The 15,738-nt window shown below is 42.1% G+C and overlaps 1 long non-coding RNA gene across 1 annotated transcript; it reads right to left on the reverse strand.

Annotated features, from left to right (window-relative positions):
• Positions 1-10,187: 10,187 nt before the first annotated feature.
• LOC123486523 lies at positions 10,188-10,768 on the reverse strand. The gene is made up of 3 exons (XR_006659398.1): positions 10,671-10,768; positions 10,355-10,439; positions 10,188-10,225 (listed from the first exon to the last, which is right to left on the reverse strand). It is a non-coding gene; the product is annotated as an uncharacterized LOC123486523 (long non-coding RNA).
• Between the last annotated feature and the right edge of the window lie 4,970 nt (positions 10,769-15,738).

Genomic DNA, 15,738 nt, shown 5'->3' on the forward strand with positions numbered 1-15,738 from the left:
CTGAATGAGTTGTACAAGGCCATTAATCAACAGGAAAACGCTCATCCAGATGCAGCGCTCCTAGTAGCAGGGGACTTTAATGCAGGGAAACTTAAATCCGTTCTACCTAATTTCTACCAGCATGTTAAATGTGCAACCAGAGGGGAAAAAACTCTAGACCACCTTTACTCCACACACAGAGACGCCACAAAGCTCTCCTCGCCCTCCATTTGGCAAATCTGACCATAACTCTATCCTCCTGATTCCTGCTTATAAGCAAAAACTGAAGCAGGAAGCACCAGTGATTCGGCTAATAAAAAAGTGGTCAGATGACGCAGATGCTAAGCTACAGGACTGTTTTTGCTAGCACAGACTGGAACATGTTCGGGATTCTTCAGACAGCATTGAGGAGTACACCACATCAGTCACTGGCTTCATCAATAAGTGCATCGATGATGTCGTCCCCCACAGTGACCGTACGTACATACCCCAACCAGAAGCCATGGATTACAGGAAACATCCGCACTGAGCTAAAGGGTAGAGCTGCCGCTTTCAAGGAACGGGACTCTAACCCGGACGCTTATAAGAAATCCCGCTATGACCTCGACGAACCATCAAACAGGCAAAGAGTCAATACAGGTCTAAGATTGAATCATACTACACTGGCTCTGACGCTCGTCGGATGTGGCAGGGCTTGAAAACTATTACAGACTACAAAGGGAAGCACAGCCGCGAGCTGCCCAGTGACACAAGCCTACCAGACGAGCTAAACCACTTCTATGCTCGCTTCCTGAGGCAAGCAACACTGAAGCATGCATGAGAGCACCAGCTGTTCCGACGACTATGTGATCACGCTCTCCGTAGCCGATGTGAGTAAGACTTTTAAGCAGGTCAACATTCACAAGGCCGCAGGGCCAGACGGATTACCAGGACGTGTACTCCGAGCATGTGCTGACCAACTGGCAAGTGTCTTCACTGACATTTTCAACATGTCCCTGACTGAGTCTGTAATACCAACATGTTTCAAGCAGACCACCATAGTCCCCGTGCCCAAGAACTCTAAGATAACCTGCCTAAATGACTACCGACCCGTGGCACTGACGTCTGTAGCCATGAAGTGCTTTGAAAGACTGGTCATGGCTCACATCAACAGCATAATCCCAGAAACCCTAGACCCACTCCAATTTGCATACCGCCCCAACAGATCCACAGATGATGCAATCTCTATCGCACTCCACACTGCCCTTTCCCACCTGGACAAGAGGAACACCTACGTGAGAATGCTATTCATTGACTACAGCTCAGCATTCAACACCATAGTGCCCTCAAAGCTCATCACTAAGCTAAGGATCCTGGGACTAAACACCTCCCTCTGCAACTGGATCCTGGACTTCCTGACGGGCCGCCCCCAGGTGGTAAGGGTAGGTAACAACACATCTGCCACACTGATCCTCAACACGGGGGGCCCCTCAGGGGTGCGTGCTCAGTCCCCCTCCTGTACTCTCTGTTCACCCATGACTGCATGGCCAGGCACGACTCCAACACCATCATTAAGTTTGCCGACGACACAACAGTGGTAGGCCTGATCACCGACAACGATGAGACAGCCTATAGGGAGGAGGTCAGAGATCTGGCCGTGTGGTGCCAGGACAACAACCTCTCCCTCAACGTGACCAAGACAAAGGAGATGATTGTGGACTACAGGAAAAAAAAGAGGACTGAGCACGCCCCATTCTCATCGACGGGGCTGTAGTGGAACAGGTTGAGAGCTTCAAGTTCCTTGGTGTCCACATCACCAACGAACTATCATGGTCCAAACACACCAAGACAGTCGTGAAGAGGGCACGACAAAGCCTATTCCCCCTCAGGAGACTAAAAAGATTTGGCATGGGTCCTCAGATCCTCAAAAATTCTACAGCTGCACCATCGAGAGCATCCTGACTGGTTGCATCACCGCCTGGTATGGCAACTGCTTGGCCTCTGACCGCAAGGCACTACAGAGGGTAGTGCGTACGGCCCAGTACATCACAGGGGCAAAGCTCCCTGCCATCCAGGACCTCTATACCAGGTGGTGTCAGAGGAAGGCCCTCAAAATTGTCAAAGACTCCAGTCACCCTAGTCATAGACTGTTCTCTCTGCTACCGCACGGCAAGCGGTACCGGAGTGCCAAGTCTAGGTCCAAAAGACTTCTCAACAGCTTCTACCCCCAAGCCATAAGACTCCTGAACAGCTAATCATGGCTACCGGACTATTTGCACTGCCCCCCACCCCATACTTTTACGCTGCTGCTACTCTGTTAAGTATTTATGCATAGTCACTTTAACTCTACCCACATGTACATATTACCTCAACTACCTCAACTAGCCGGTGCCCCCGCACATTGACTATGCAACGGTACCCCCCTGTATATATAGCCTCCCTACTGTCACTTTATTCTATTGTATATATAGCCTCCCTACTGTCACTTTATTTTTACTTCTGCTCTTTTTTTCTCAACACTTTTTGTTGTTGTTTTATTCTTACTTTTTTGTTTAAAATAAATGCACTGTTGGTTAAGGGCTGTAAGTAAGCATTTCACTGTAATGTCTGCACCTGTTGTATTCGGCGCATGTGACCAATAACATTTGATTTGATTTGATTTGATAAGTGTCCCACCTAGTTGGCAGATATTTAGGACACCTCATGAGCTGTACTAACCAGTTAAGAGGTACCAGCAGGTGTCTTGATAATAGAAATATGCAGTGAGTCAGTGGTTCCTGTGCAACATGTAATTGCTTTGGAGCAGTGGCGACCTGTCATTCAGGGCAGAGCCCCACCTGTTTAGCAGATGCTCTTACCCAGAGCGATTTACAGTAAGTGCATTCATCTTAAGATAGCTAGGTGAGACAACCAGATAATACAGTCAAATATACAGGATACGAACATTCAATTTCAGCTAAACAATGGATATATAGCGTTTTGCAATAAAAATAACAAAAATTCTATACATCTAAAATCTATTAATTAAACATCTGAGAACAGAAATATTGAAGGTACCCATAAGCAACCATTTCTGATTAAATAAAACACATGTGAAAAATTGTGGAAATAGCATTTAGGAAATAAACTCTTAATAATTCTTAAACAAAATTGTCATCTCACCTCTTAGCTTTGGTGTCATGTTCCCTAGAGAGACTCATTTTAGAGGCAGGGCCCCCCTCCTCTCTCTCCCCAGAGATACTCATTTTAGAGGCAGGGACCCCCTCCTCTCTCTCCCCAGAGAGACTAATTTTAGAGGCAGGGCCCCCTCCTCTCTCTCCCCAGAGAGACTCATTTTAGACCACTGACCCCTAAACAGAGATCCAACATGTTGGTTGTAGTTAACACAGTAATTCTTGAATGTGAATTGTTATCATTTATTAATTATCTCTTACAAAACATTTACTAACAGACATATCGAAACAGTCAGGCTATTTAATGCAATCACATGAATATGTAGTTGTGACATCTCTTCTCCATGGTAACTGTCAATAATAATAATAAGTCACTGTTTGTTAAGGTAGTTATAGACAGTGCAGCAACACAAGGCCATGTCTCACACTTATTTGTATTCATTAAAAGTCGGCCATTTATTATCTTTGAATCTGTTCTTTTCTAAACGTATCTGAGAATGTAGACAGAAGGGCTAAAACGGGCTTGATTGATCTGGGGGGGATCAGTGATCTATACAGAAAGGTTTTTTGCAACAATTAAGAGATGTTATATTATTTAAAGTAGGCTAGGTTATAATGTATAACAGTTTTTGTTGTTGTGTAAAGCAGATCAAGGTCTATACCTCAGCCAGTGGCGACCCGTCATTCAGGGCAGGTGGCCTTTCCAGTTTTGCATGTTATTTTGGCATTAATACGTGTCACATATCAATTTGCAAAAAAAATTTAAAATAATATATATATAATCGAGTTAATAAAGCCTAAAAAAACATGATCTCTTTTTTGTTTTCTTGAGTAAGGCAGCTCCAAAATGCAGGTGTTTCAGCCTAGCTCAGTGCTTTCTGTGGTGGTGGGGCAAGCCAGAAGAAAATACAGAGCGTCGCTTTGTGATTGGCTCAGTGTTCTGTCACTCATGGGGACACTACGTCACCGCCAAGTCTAAGGGTAGAGCTAGAAAATTCAAGCCCCTTCGGTGCTGCCATAGAGTTACATTAGAAGTGCCCATCCAAGAAGGTAATTGGCCAACAGATAAAATGACGTCAAATCACATTATATCTACAGTAGCTTTGATTGGACTGATCATGTCAACATCGTACTTTCAAAATCTTAGCCAGCAGTCATCATCATGAATCAAGTCGACAATCTACAGGCAAATCCTTTTTAATCCTTGTCATATGAAGAGAAATAATGAAGAGAAATGATAGGACAGCTGATGGGACTCTGCTGTTGGGACTCTGCTGTTGGGACTCTGCTGTTGGGACTCTGCTGTCGGGACTCTGCTGTCGGGACTCTGCTGTCGGGACTCTGCTGTCGGGACTCTGCTGTCGGGACTCTGCTGTCGGGACTCTGCTGTCGGGACTCTGCTGTCGGGACTCTGCTGTTGGGACTCTGCTGTTGGGACTCTGCTGTTGGGACTCTGCTTTATGTAGGCCCTAACAGTTTGTGGGCACCGTTTGTCACCGTTATAGTGCAATGAATGTATTGTTTAGTGTTGTGTTGTGGAGTGGCTTTGCTGGCATGCATCCCCCCTTTATTTATGTTTTGCCCCACCAAGATTGACATGCTAAAATCACCACTGAGCTCAGCTATAGCCTAGATGACCAGCCTAAACCTGTTCAGATCAGTTCCCATAACGTTATAACAGTAACAGTAGCAGGAGCCTAGTCCTGATACAGATGGAGGTCTATACCTCAGCTATAGCCTACATATCCTAGATGACCAGCCTAAACCTGTTCAGATCAGTTCCCATAACGTTATAGAACTAACAGTTGCAGGACAGAGCTTGTAGCCTAGGCATGGTATTTTACACACCATTTCAAACGGAGACCATCAGGTTGGTCAGCATGATAAGTGATCATAGCTCAAACCTACTCTGACTATTGAATGTCTGACGTCGACCTAACCTTATAATAGTTTGTAGTTTAGCCTAGACCTATGAGAGTCTGCCCGTCTTTCCTATATATCAACACATTCATCCGACTTCTAATGTTACCGAGAAATACGTGCCACAGTTTCAACAGCCATTGTGTAACTGCGTAGGCTACACACTTACTTTCACGTTCATATGAGGAAATCACATAACTTCTTACAGTCGCTGGTGCAGCCGCCTGTTCTCTTGCAGATGAAGTAGCTTTTATAGGCGACTCATTCAACCAGCCTAAACAACAGTAAATAAAAGATGTCCAACGGTCAAAAGTCAATCCTGATATAGCCATGTACATCAAAGAGAGGTGTATTGCTACAGATGTAGGATCTTTTAATTTTAGCCAGTTTGCTACAGCAGGAAAATATTCCTGCAGCAACAGGACATTTGAATTATTATGGGAATGGCGGCAGGGATGTAGCTCAGTTGGTAGAGCATGGCATTTGCAACGCCAGGGTTGTGGGTTCGATTCCAGTATAAAAAATAAAAATGTATGCACTCGCAATGTATGTAAGTCGCTCTGGATAAGAGCGTCTGCTAAATGACTGAAATGTAAAAAAATCACCATGTAGAATTATGTGTACAGATGTAGGATCTTAATTTGATCACCCCCCACTGCAGAATTACTTTCCCTCAACGCAGTAAATGTAAAACTTGTAGTGTATTTGAGGTTTTGAAAGGCTTCTGAAGTTTGTAATTTCCACTTAGAAATGGCAGACTTAGTTTCCCTTACTAAAAATATATCAACCGATATAAAAATGTCCATTAATTATAAATCACATTTACTGTTGCTGCAGGAATATTTTCCTGTTGTAGCAAACTGGCTCAAATTTTGATCCTACATATGTACATGCAAATGTACTTGGCGAATAAAGGTGATTCTGATTCTGCAAAGGTTGAATCTCTAGATTCCCTTGCTGCTCTGGGGAAATAATGAAATGGAAATCATGGGCGATTTAAACTGGGACTGGTTATCTCCAAACTCTGAGACCATGTCATTTATTATATTTCACCCAATTGATAAAGGAAGCTAGAAGGCTGAACCCAGAAGACAACTTTAAATCAACACTTACTGATATTATCCTAAAATCCTTTCACTCATATTGTTGTGTCTCTTTGTTCAACGGACGTCGGGTAGCCTGTGATATTAATATTGTAGCAAACAGCGGGGCAGGGCAGTGAACCCAGGTCGCTGGCCAAAACTAGGTTAACCCTATTGCTGCGATGGGAATTGTAACCTGTCTCAAACTGCCCCCTATAAAAGCAAGTCTCGTGCTTCGACTACTCAGACCCCTCACACCTCCGGGCCGTGCAATCTGATGGCCTCACAGACACCATACTACTTCTGACACCAATGTAGCAAACAGCGGGGCAGGGAAGTGAACCCAGGTTGCACTTGTAAAAAGGCAAACAACCTACGCATCGCGCCATTGGCGCCAATTGGGTTACTTGGTTGGAATTGCATCATAGTACATGGGAATAACGATGCATTTTATTTAGTAAAGTGGTTTCTTGCATCAAACACAACAACATTTTCAGTCACCTCCTCCTTGTGTGAAGGACAAGTAGATAAACAGGTTCATGTCAAGCTCTGCATGTTTTTTGGAATGTCTCATGGAATGTAGGCTTACATTGAACACCACACATTGGCTGCTACTGTAGGCTGAATGATAGAACAGCTATTTCCACGTTAAATGTTATTGGAGGCCCTTTTTTACATTATGATCAAATAGCCTACTTGGTCTCTGTCAAAACTGTAACTTAAAGTGGGTACAGCCTCAGTGTTCACAGTAAACTCACGCTCGGAAGTTGCACAGATCGCTACACTATAGTAGAACTATGATACAATTACATTTATCATACGAAATGTGAAATGTAGAACTATGACGAATGAATATTGATGTATTGAATTCACAGGAGGTTGGTGGCACCTTAATTGGGGAGGACGGGCTTGTGGTAATGGCTGGAGCGGAATAGGTGGAATGGTATCATTAATATGAGCCGTCCTCCCCTCAGCAACCTCCACTGATTGAATTTGACTTGCCCACGTCCAGTTAGCGCCATTTTGTATGATTAGACTGTCAAGTCATTATATATTTTCCGTTCTACTGAGAGAGCACCTTCCTGATGACTAGCACTCTGTACATTCCTATGGATGAGGCCTGTGCTGGAATGTGAAGATAACTGAAGCTAACTTTAGAAAACCAGTATATCTAGCTAGCATCATAGTCCACCCCTCAGGCTAAGTTCAGGTTTCAGCATGAGGCAGACATCAACAGCCGAGTTGTAGGCTACAACCTGGGTTGTATTCATTAGTTTACTCCGCAGCCAACAGTTAAAAAATGTTGCATAAACAGTTTACTCCAAACGCTGTACAACGTGACCTAAACGGTTTCTGTTGCCAAACGTTTTGCTACGGTGGCACTAATGAACACACACAACCTGTTTTGAGGAAGTGTAAGTTGTTGTTAGTCTTTCCACAGTATTTATTTGTCTCTCTTTCACACAACATACCTTCCTGAGTGAAAATAGTTAACAGTAGATTAGAAATAAAATGTTTTGTTGCTTGTTGTGTTTTAAGCCTGTTTTAAGAAGACAAGTCTATAGACCTATGGTGGTCCTCTGTAGCTCAGCTGGTAGAGCACGGTGCTTGTAACGCTAAGGTAGTGGGTTCGATCCCCGGGACCATCCATACACAAAAAAATAATAATGTATGCACGCATGACTGTAAGTCGCTTTGGATAAAAGCGTCTGCCAAATGGCATATTATTTATATTATATACAGTACACTCTTAGAAAAAAAGAGTTCCAAAAGGGTCCTCTGGCTGTCCCCACAGGAGAACGCTTTTGGGTTCCAGGTAAAACCCTTCTGCCTTCCATGTAGAACCCTCTGTGGAAAGGATTATTCATGGAACCCAAAAAGGGTTCTACCTAGTACCAAAAAGGGTTCTACAAAGGGTTCTCCTATTGGGACAGCCAAAGAACCCTTTTTAGACTCTAGATAGTGTAGGAGTGATCACCCGGGGGCACACAGATGGAAACAGAACGAATTCACCCCACGCATCTAATTTATATCCAAAACATTTTAAGGAGAGTAGGCCTATTATAACACTGTCTACAAAGCATATCATCAACTATATGAATACACATAACAATATAATCAACTATATTAATACACATAACAATATCATCAACTATATTAATACACATAAAAATATCATCAACTATATGAATACACATAACAATATCATCAACTATATTAATACACATAACAATATCATCAACTATATAAATACACATAACAATATCATCAACTATATGAATGCACATAACAATATCATCAACTATATTAATACACATAACAATATCATCAACTATATGAATACACATAACAATATTTTCAACTATATTAATACACATAACAATATCATCAACTATATTAATATCATAACAATCGTCGTCTTACCTTTTATGTGTCTCTCAATAGAAGTAGAGTCTGGAATGATCATTCGGTGGTGGAAAGTTCCTTTAGTTTGTTCTGCTCATTTCCATATCAGGTTCTACCTGTTCTCTCTCCCACTCCCTGTCTCTTTATAGCTCTTACAATGTGCCTTGGCAGAGATTCTACAAGGGTCTGGAACTCCAAATGTAGTTCTGATTTAGTGTTCCAAATGAAAACAATTTGATTAAACTGGTTGATATGGTTAAAATACATTAAGACTGAGTAATGCTGTGATTGATTTTATTATTTTGTTATGTATTGAAATGTTTGACTTTATTTTCCCTATGTCCTTTCAATATAGGAACAATTTGTGAAATGACAGCCTTCTGTAAATATGGACAAAAGTCTATGGATTAATTTGATGGTATGTGTCTTGCAACATTATGTAAAATGACAGGTTGAGAAACACTGCATCTTCCTAGGTGCATATGTGAGAAGGAACGCAAACTGTCTCCCTATGTGTGTGCCATCCCTAAACATCAAGTGTTTGTGGTTCATTAACATGTTTTTTGTCAAGGTTAAAAAATTAATAAAAATAAATAAAAAAAGTGAATAGAACTCTATTGGAGGGATGTGACATCATTCTTCCACAAGAAATTCCATAATTTAGTGTTTTGTTGATGGTTGTCTTCAATAGGGTTGAGACCTGGTGACTGAGACGGCCATGGCATATTGTGAAACATCAGCAAGTTCAGCAGTCTTCATCACTGAAGCTCCTGCCAAACGTGCCCCAACAATCATCAATCGGTAAGCTCTTCCCGAGCAGGGTCGCAGTCTCTCTTCGTTGCAGCCCCTCTCTCCCCAGGGGTAGCAGCTCCTCTCTCCCCAGGGGTAGCAGCTCCTCTCTCCCCAGGGGTAGCAGCTCCTCTCTCCCCAGGGGTAGCAGCTCCTCTCTCCCCAGGGGAAGCAGCTCCTCTCTCCCCAGGGGTAGCAGCTCCTCTCTCCCCAGGGAAGCAGCTCCTCTCTCCCCAGGGGTAGCAGCTCCTCTCTCCCCAGGGGTAACAGCTCCTCTCTCCCCAGGGGTAGCAGCTCCTCTCTCCCCAGGGGTAATAACTCCTCTCTCCCCAGGGGTAGCAGCTCCCTCTCTCCCCAGGGGTAGCAGCTCCCGCTCTCCCCAGGGGTAGCAGCTCCTCTCTCCCCAGGGGGTAGCAGCTCCTCTCTCCCCAGGGGTAGCAGCTCCTCTCTCCCCTAGGATTTGAAGACATCGGTGGCTTAGCCCACAGCCAGTAGGAGGGTCCGGGAAGGAATTTCAACAGCTAAATCCATGAATATATCACTAGTGTATTGGCAAACATATCTCTCTCTCTCAATTAATCAACACAACACATCCCTGCTGCTACTTGATGAGGTCACTAGGTGTTGTGTTAAGGCTGCTACAATATCATTGAGTTACACAGCTACTTTAGCTGTACTTTAGCTACAGCTTTTAAATGTTCTAAAACAGCATTCAACATGAGGCAGACAGCTCTTACTTTTCTCCAGTGTGTCAGCAAGCTCCTTCTGGTTCATTTTCCTCCAGGACGTGCAGTGTGATCTTCAGAGCCCCTCTCTGGCACTGCTCTCCTGCTTCTCATCTTCAGCATCCACCACTTCCTTATCCTGCTTCTGACTCTCAAAGCCTTCTGGGAGCAACTGAAATAAATCAAGTAAATAAGTTAAGCAAGAGACTAAATGCTTTCTCATTAACACATGAATGAATGATTGACAGATCAACTTTACTTGAGGTAAACAAAAACAAATGTACATAACAGGACCACATACACTGAATATGGAGTCCAGGTCTGTTTGATGACTCTGGGAAGACTGTCCACTGAGCATCTCTGACACTGATCTCTCCTGTTGGTTTCTGGGGACAAAACATGAGATTACATCTCCTCATCCAGGGAGTACACACACACACACACACAGGGGAGGGAATGTTGTGTTAGTTTAATATTGTTTTAGGACTATGAAAATGGAAAAAGGATTAGCCTATGGATTATGAAAACAACAAAAAGAAATGGGAAAATGGGAGAGGAGAAATTACTAGAGACAGTGTTGTTTAACTCACTGACCATGACCCATGAGTTCTTCTTACCTTTGTTCACTAGAAACTCTATAAAACGACCCATAGACCAATCACTCTTCATGGACACACAGCTGGGGACAGGGGAGGCTGGTCTCTCCTGCTTGATTGGGCTTCAACACAGAGACAAACATTACATCTCTCATCTACTCTGAGCTCAGATGGGGAAACATAACAAGAGTTTCATTCCAAAATGATATATTTCCATTTTCAGAAATGTTCGAAATTAGCTTCTATTGTTTAAAGAAATTATCAAATAAATGGTTGTGTTTTTTCACTAGCTAATCATGGCAGGGGGTTGTTCAATGACAGGCATGTGTTTGATTAAAATCAATCACTTAATGGCATCATTTCATTTTTTTTGCAAAATGCTATATATCTGCCTCACTCTCAGAGAAATAAGTAGTACTGCTAGGTTTTACACAGTTAAATGTAACAAATAACTACATTTTTAATAAAGAACTGTACACATGATACATTTGTGACATCAATATATATATATATATAAAGCATCTTAAGGCCAAGTTCATCATTAGATCCTTCGTAGAAGCATTGTTAAATCTCTGAGCTGTTTCCCAAAACCATCGTTATTAACGTTGCACTTGAAAACGCTCATATTCTAACACCTGCCTCAAACCACTTGTAGAACAGCCAAGTGCGTCGTTAGATGCTTTTTTGCCCTCCCGTGTGACTTTATACACAGAAGATCTCCGCTAAACATAGAATCACATGGTTTATCCGTCTCTCTGTGACCGCAGATAAATTCAGAACAAAGTTGACTTCAAATACAAAGTTGCCAATGTCTTTGCAATTGATTCAAACAAGGGAAGTACACAAATTATGCTTCAAATGAAAACCGAGATGACTGCATTAAAATATAAACAGTAGGCTATAGGCCTATTTCAATCATATTGAAATATATTCCATGTTCAATATATTTAGTTTTATTTTGCTACTTGTAGACTACTGTCTGTAATTTGTCTCAATATATTTCATGTGTAGCCTAACATGTGCACAATGATGTGCCAAAGCTGTGATTTAGTGCATTTTTATTGGGTAAGCACTAGAATAAACTACCTCAATATTTGCAGCCGTAGGTAGTAATATCTTTCTAGAAGCTGATCCGTGGTCAGTATTGTGAAATAATTCTAATGTTATGGAAAGATTTGAATGGACAAAACTGATCCGAGAGCTGCGCTCCCTTCTTTCGATCCTATCAGTGTCGATACATGCTCCACCGGTTGTGGGTTCGATTCCCACAGGGGGTATGAAAAAAAATAATGTATGCTCTAACTGTAAGTCGCTCTGGATAAGAGCGTCTGCTAAATGACTAAAATGTCAATGTAATGTGACTGATCCAGTTTCTGCTGGTCTGCCTGCGGATATGGAACTCTGACCTGTTCAACGGACGTGCGACCTTGTCCCGAACCTGCTGTTTCGACCCTCTCTCTCTCTCTCTCCTTCTCTCTCTCTACAACACCTGCTGTCTTGACCTCTGAATGCTCGGCTATGAACAGCCAACTGACATTTACTCCTGAGATGCTGACCTGTTGCAACCTCTATAACCACAGTGATTATTATTTGACCCTGCTGGTCATCTATAAAACATTTGAAAATCTTGAAGAACGATCTGGCCTTAATGGCCATATCCTCTTATAATCTCCCCCCAGCACAGCCAGAAGAGGACTGGCCACCCCTCAGAGCCTGGTTCCTCTCTAGGTTTCTTCCTAGGTTCCTGCCTTTCTAGGGAGTTTTTCCTAGCCACCGTGCTTCTACATCTGCATTGCTTGCTCTTTGGGGTTTTAGACTGGGTTTCTATATAAGCACTTTGTGACAACTGCTGATGTAAAAAAATATATAATTGTGGTACGCATATGAAGCAGACCAGGCCAGGGTTTAGGGTTTGAGAAGTCAAAGAAGTAAAAATGACTTCCTTAGTTGTTAGTAAAACATTTTTTAACTCAGCATTGTTGGTTAAGGGCTCGTAAGTAAGCATTTCACAGTAAGGTCTACACCTGTTGTATTAGGATCATGTGACAAATCTAATTTGGATTGATTGATTTGTTCATTTTATAAATGTTCTGTCTTTAGTAGTTGAACACATTATTACTTCAACCTCGTGAAAGTGACAAACTGACACGTTTTCATGTTAGTCAAAAACAACTTTATTCAAATGAAATTGTATGTCACATGCGCCGAATACAACAGTGGTACACTTTACCGTGAAATGCTTACTTACGAGCCCTTTCCCCAACAATTTAGTTAAAAAGTAACAAAAATTAGCTAAATAAAAAAGGAAATAGTAACATAATAAAATAACAATAATGAGGCTATAAGGAGTACCGGTACTGAGTCAATGTGCAGGGGTACCAGGTAGTTGAGGTAATAACTAAACTATATACAAGGAGTACCAGTACTGAGTCAATGTGCAGGGGTACCAGGTAGTTGAGGTAATAACTAGACTATATACAAGGAGTACCAGTACTGAGTCAATGTGCAGGGGTACCTGGTAGTTGAGGTAATAACTAGACTATATACAAGGAGTACCAGTACTGAGTCAATGTGCAGGGGTACCAGGTAGTTGAGGTAATAACTAGACTATATACAAGGAGTACCAGTACTGAGTCAATGTGCAGGGGTATCAGGTAGTTGAGGTAATATGTACATGTAGGTAGGGGTAAAAGTGACTAGGCAATCAGGATAGAGATTACATCCCCTCATCCAGGGAGTGCACACACACTCACTGACAGACACACACACACACACACAGGGAGGGAATGTTGTGTTTGTTTAATATTGTTTCAGGACTATGAAAATGGAAAAAAGGATTAGCCTATGGATTATGAAAACAACAAAAAGAAATGGGAAAATGGGAGAGGAGAAATGACTAGAGACAGTGTTGTTTAACTCACTGACCATGACCCATGAGTTCTTCTTACCTTTGTTCAGTAGAAAAGTCTCCCTCTCTAAAGTTTAGAGGTTGACTCATAGACCGGTCACTCTTCATGGACACACAGCTGGGTACAGGGGAGGATGGTCTCTCCTGCTTGATTGGGCTTCAACACAACAGAGACAAACATTACGTCTCTCATCTACTCTGAGCTCAGATGGGGAAACATAACAAGAGTTTCATTCTAAAACGCTATATATCCATTTTCAGAAATGTTCGTAAATTAGCTTCTATTCTATTCTACTGCTGATGTAGAAAATGTATTCTGGGAATGCATATGAAGCAGACCAGGCCAGGGTTTGGGGTTTGAGATGTCAATGAGAGATAAAAATGACTTCCTTAGTTGTTCATTTAGAAAATGTTCTGTCTTAAGTAGTTTAACAAACTGACACATTTTCATGTTAGTCAAAAACAACTTTATATGGAAGGAGTGCCTTTGATTTGACGGCCTGCACATGCGCAGTTCGGCGTGAGACGACCATTAGACCCAACCAATTAACATTAATTGAGTCACCTCTGGTCGAGGAAAATTTATTTTCCTAGTACATTCATTGTCAGATTTCATCAACCAGCAGCGAGCACTCTGCCTTCTCGAACAAGTAGCCAACTCAGCCCCGATAAAAAAGCTTGTGCCGTCAGCGGCAGCGAGTACTCTGCCTTCTAGCACAAGCGAGGGGAATGTTGAGGTACATTTGCATGATGTAATTTATTGGCGGGCTGGAAGATGCACTCTCGTCTTTTCTATTCCGAGGTTGTTTACTCCCAATATCAGATATTAAGAACATTTTTTATAACACATGAATACTAGGGTTGAGGTTAGCGCATCTGACTAGTGATTATTTACCAGGGGTTCAACACCTGCTATAGTCACTATTTAATTGCTCTTCCAAAAGCATCACAGGCCTAATACGAGATATATAGCTAACTAAAGTAATGAGTGACCATCTTAGAAAATCATGGGACATATAGTCTTTGGTTGCATGCTAATTTATGTTAATCATATTGCTGCTTGTAGCCTATAACTGATGCTTTGTGGTCATATGCTGCCATCTATTGGACATATTTAGCAATTACCCAGAGGCCATTTAGAAACAACAAATCAAAGAAAAATTATTATTTCTTAATAAAAAAAAATGTATTCTGGCTGTTTAAATCGGCCACCTCTTGAAAAAGAGGACAGGGACATGCGTTTTGTTTAGGTTGGTAAACCTACAGGGTTAACGCTCACCAAGTAGCCGTAACCTTGTTAATAATAAGTTACCTGAGGTAAACCTACAGGGTTAGCGCTCACCAAGTAGCTGTAACCTTGTTAAAAATAAGTTACCTGAGGTAAACCTACAGGGTTAATGCTCACCAAGTAGCCGTAACCTTGTTAATAATAAGTTACCTGAGGTAAACCTACAGGGTTAGCGCTCACCAAGTAGCTGTAACCTTGTTAAAAATAAGTTACCTGAGGTAAAACCTACAGGGTTAATGCTCACCAAGTAGCCGTAACCTTGTTAATAATAAGTTACCTGAGGTAAACCTACAGGGTTAGCGCTCACCAAGTAGCTGTAACCTTGTTAAAAATAAGTTACCTGAGGTAAACCTACAGGGTTAACGCTCACCAAGTAGCCATAACCTTGTTAATAATCAGTTACCTGAGGTAAACCTACAGGGTTAATGCAGGCAGGTCTCATTGATAACAATAATGAAGCTGGCATTGTGACGCAGAACAATGGACTGGGAATAGAACGTTCTGAAGGCGAGTCGGTGTCACGGAGCTCAATAGAACTAATAGGAGCTGGTAGGGTGAAAAATTACCTAAAATAAGGCCTGTTTTTTCGCGATTACTTCATAACCAGGGACAGAAGGTAATATTATGAAACTGGGCTCCATGGCGGATGCAATGAACTAATTTTATCAGAAATAAACGTTGTAAAAAATGTAACTTGAGGCGCCCCGAAAATAATTTTCAAAAAGTTCAGTCCTTGGACACAGAGGGGTTAAACACTAAAGTTACCGTCCATCTAGTGAAGAGAGGAGAACCGGACAGAGGGATGGTAGGTAGCCAGCATCCGTCAACGAGAGAGAGAGAAGCCCTCCACGGGATTTAACAGGTGGAAGAAACAACCCGGGAGCTCCATCGGT

The sequence above is a fragment of the Coregonus clupeaformis genome, unplaced genomic scaffold, assembly GCF_020615455.1.
Source record: "Coregonus clupeaformis isolate EN_2021a unplaced genomic scaffold, ASM2061545v1 scaf1251, whole genome shotgun sequence".
Taxonomy (NCBI): domain Eukaryota; kingdom Metazoa; phylum Chordata; class Actinopteri; order Salmoniformes; family Salmonidae; genus Coregonus; species Coregonus clupeaformis.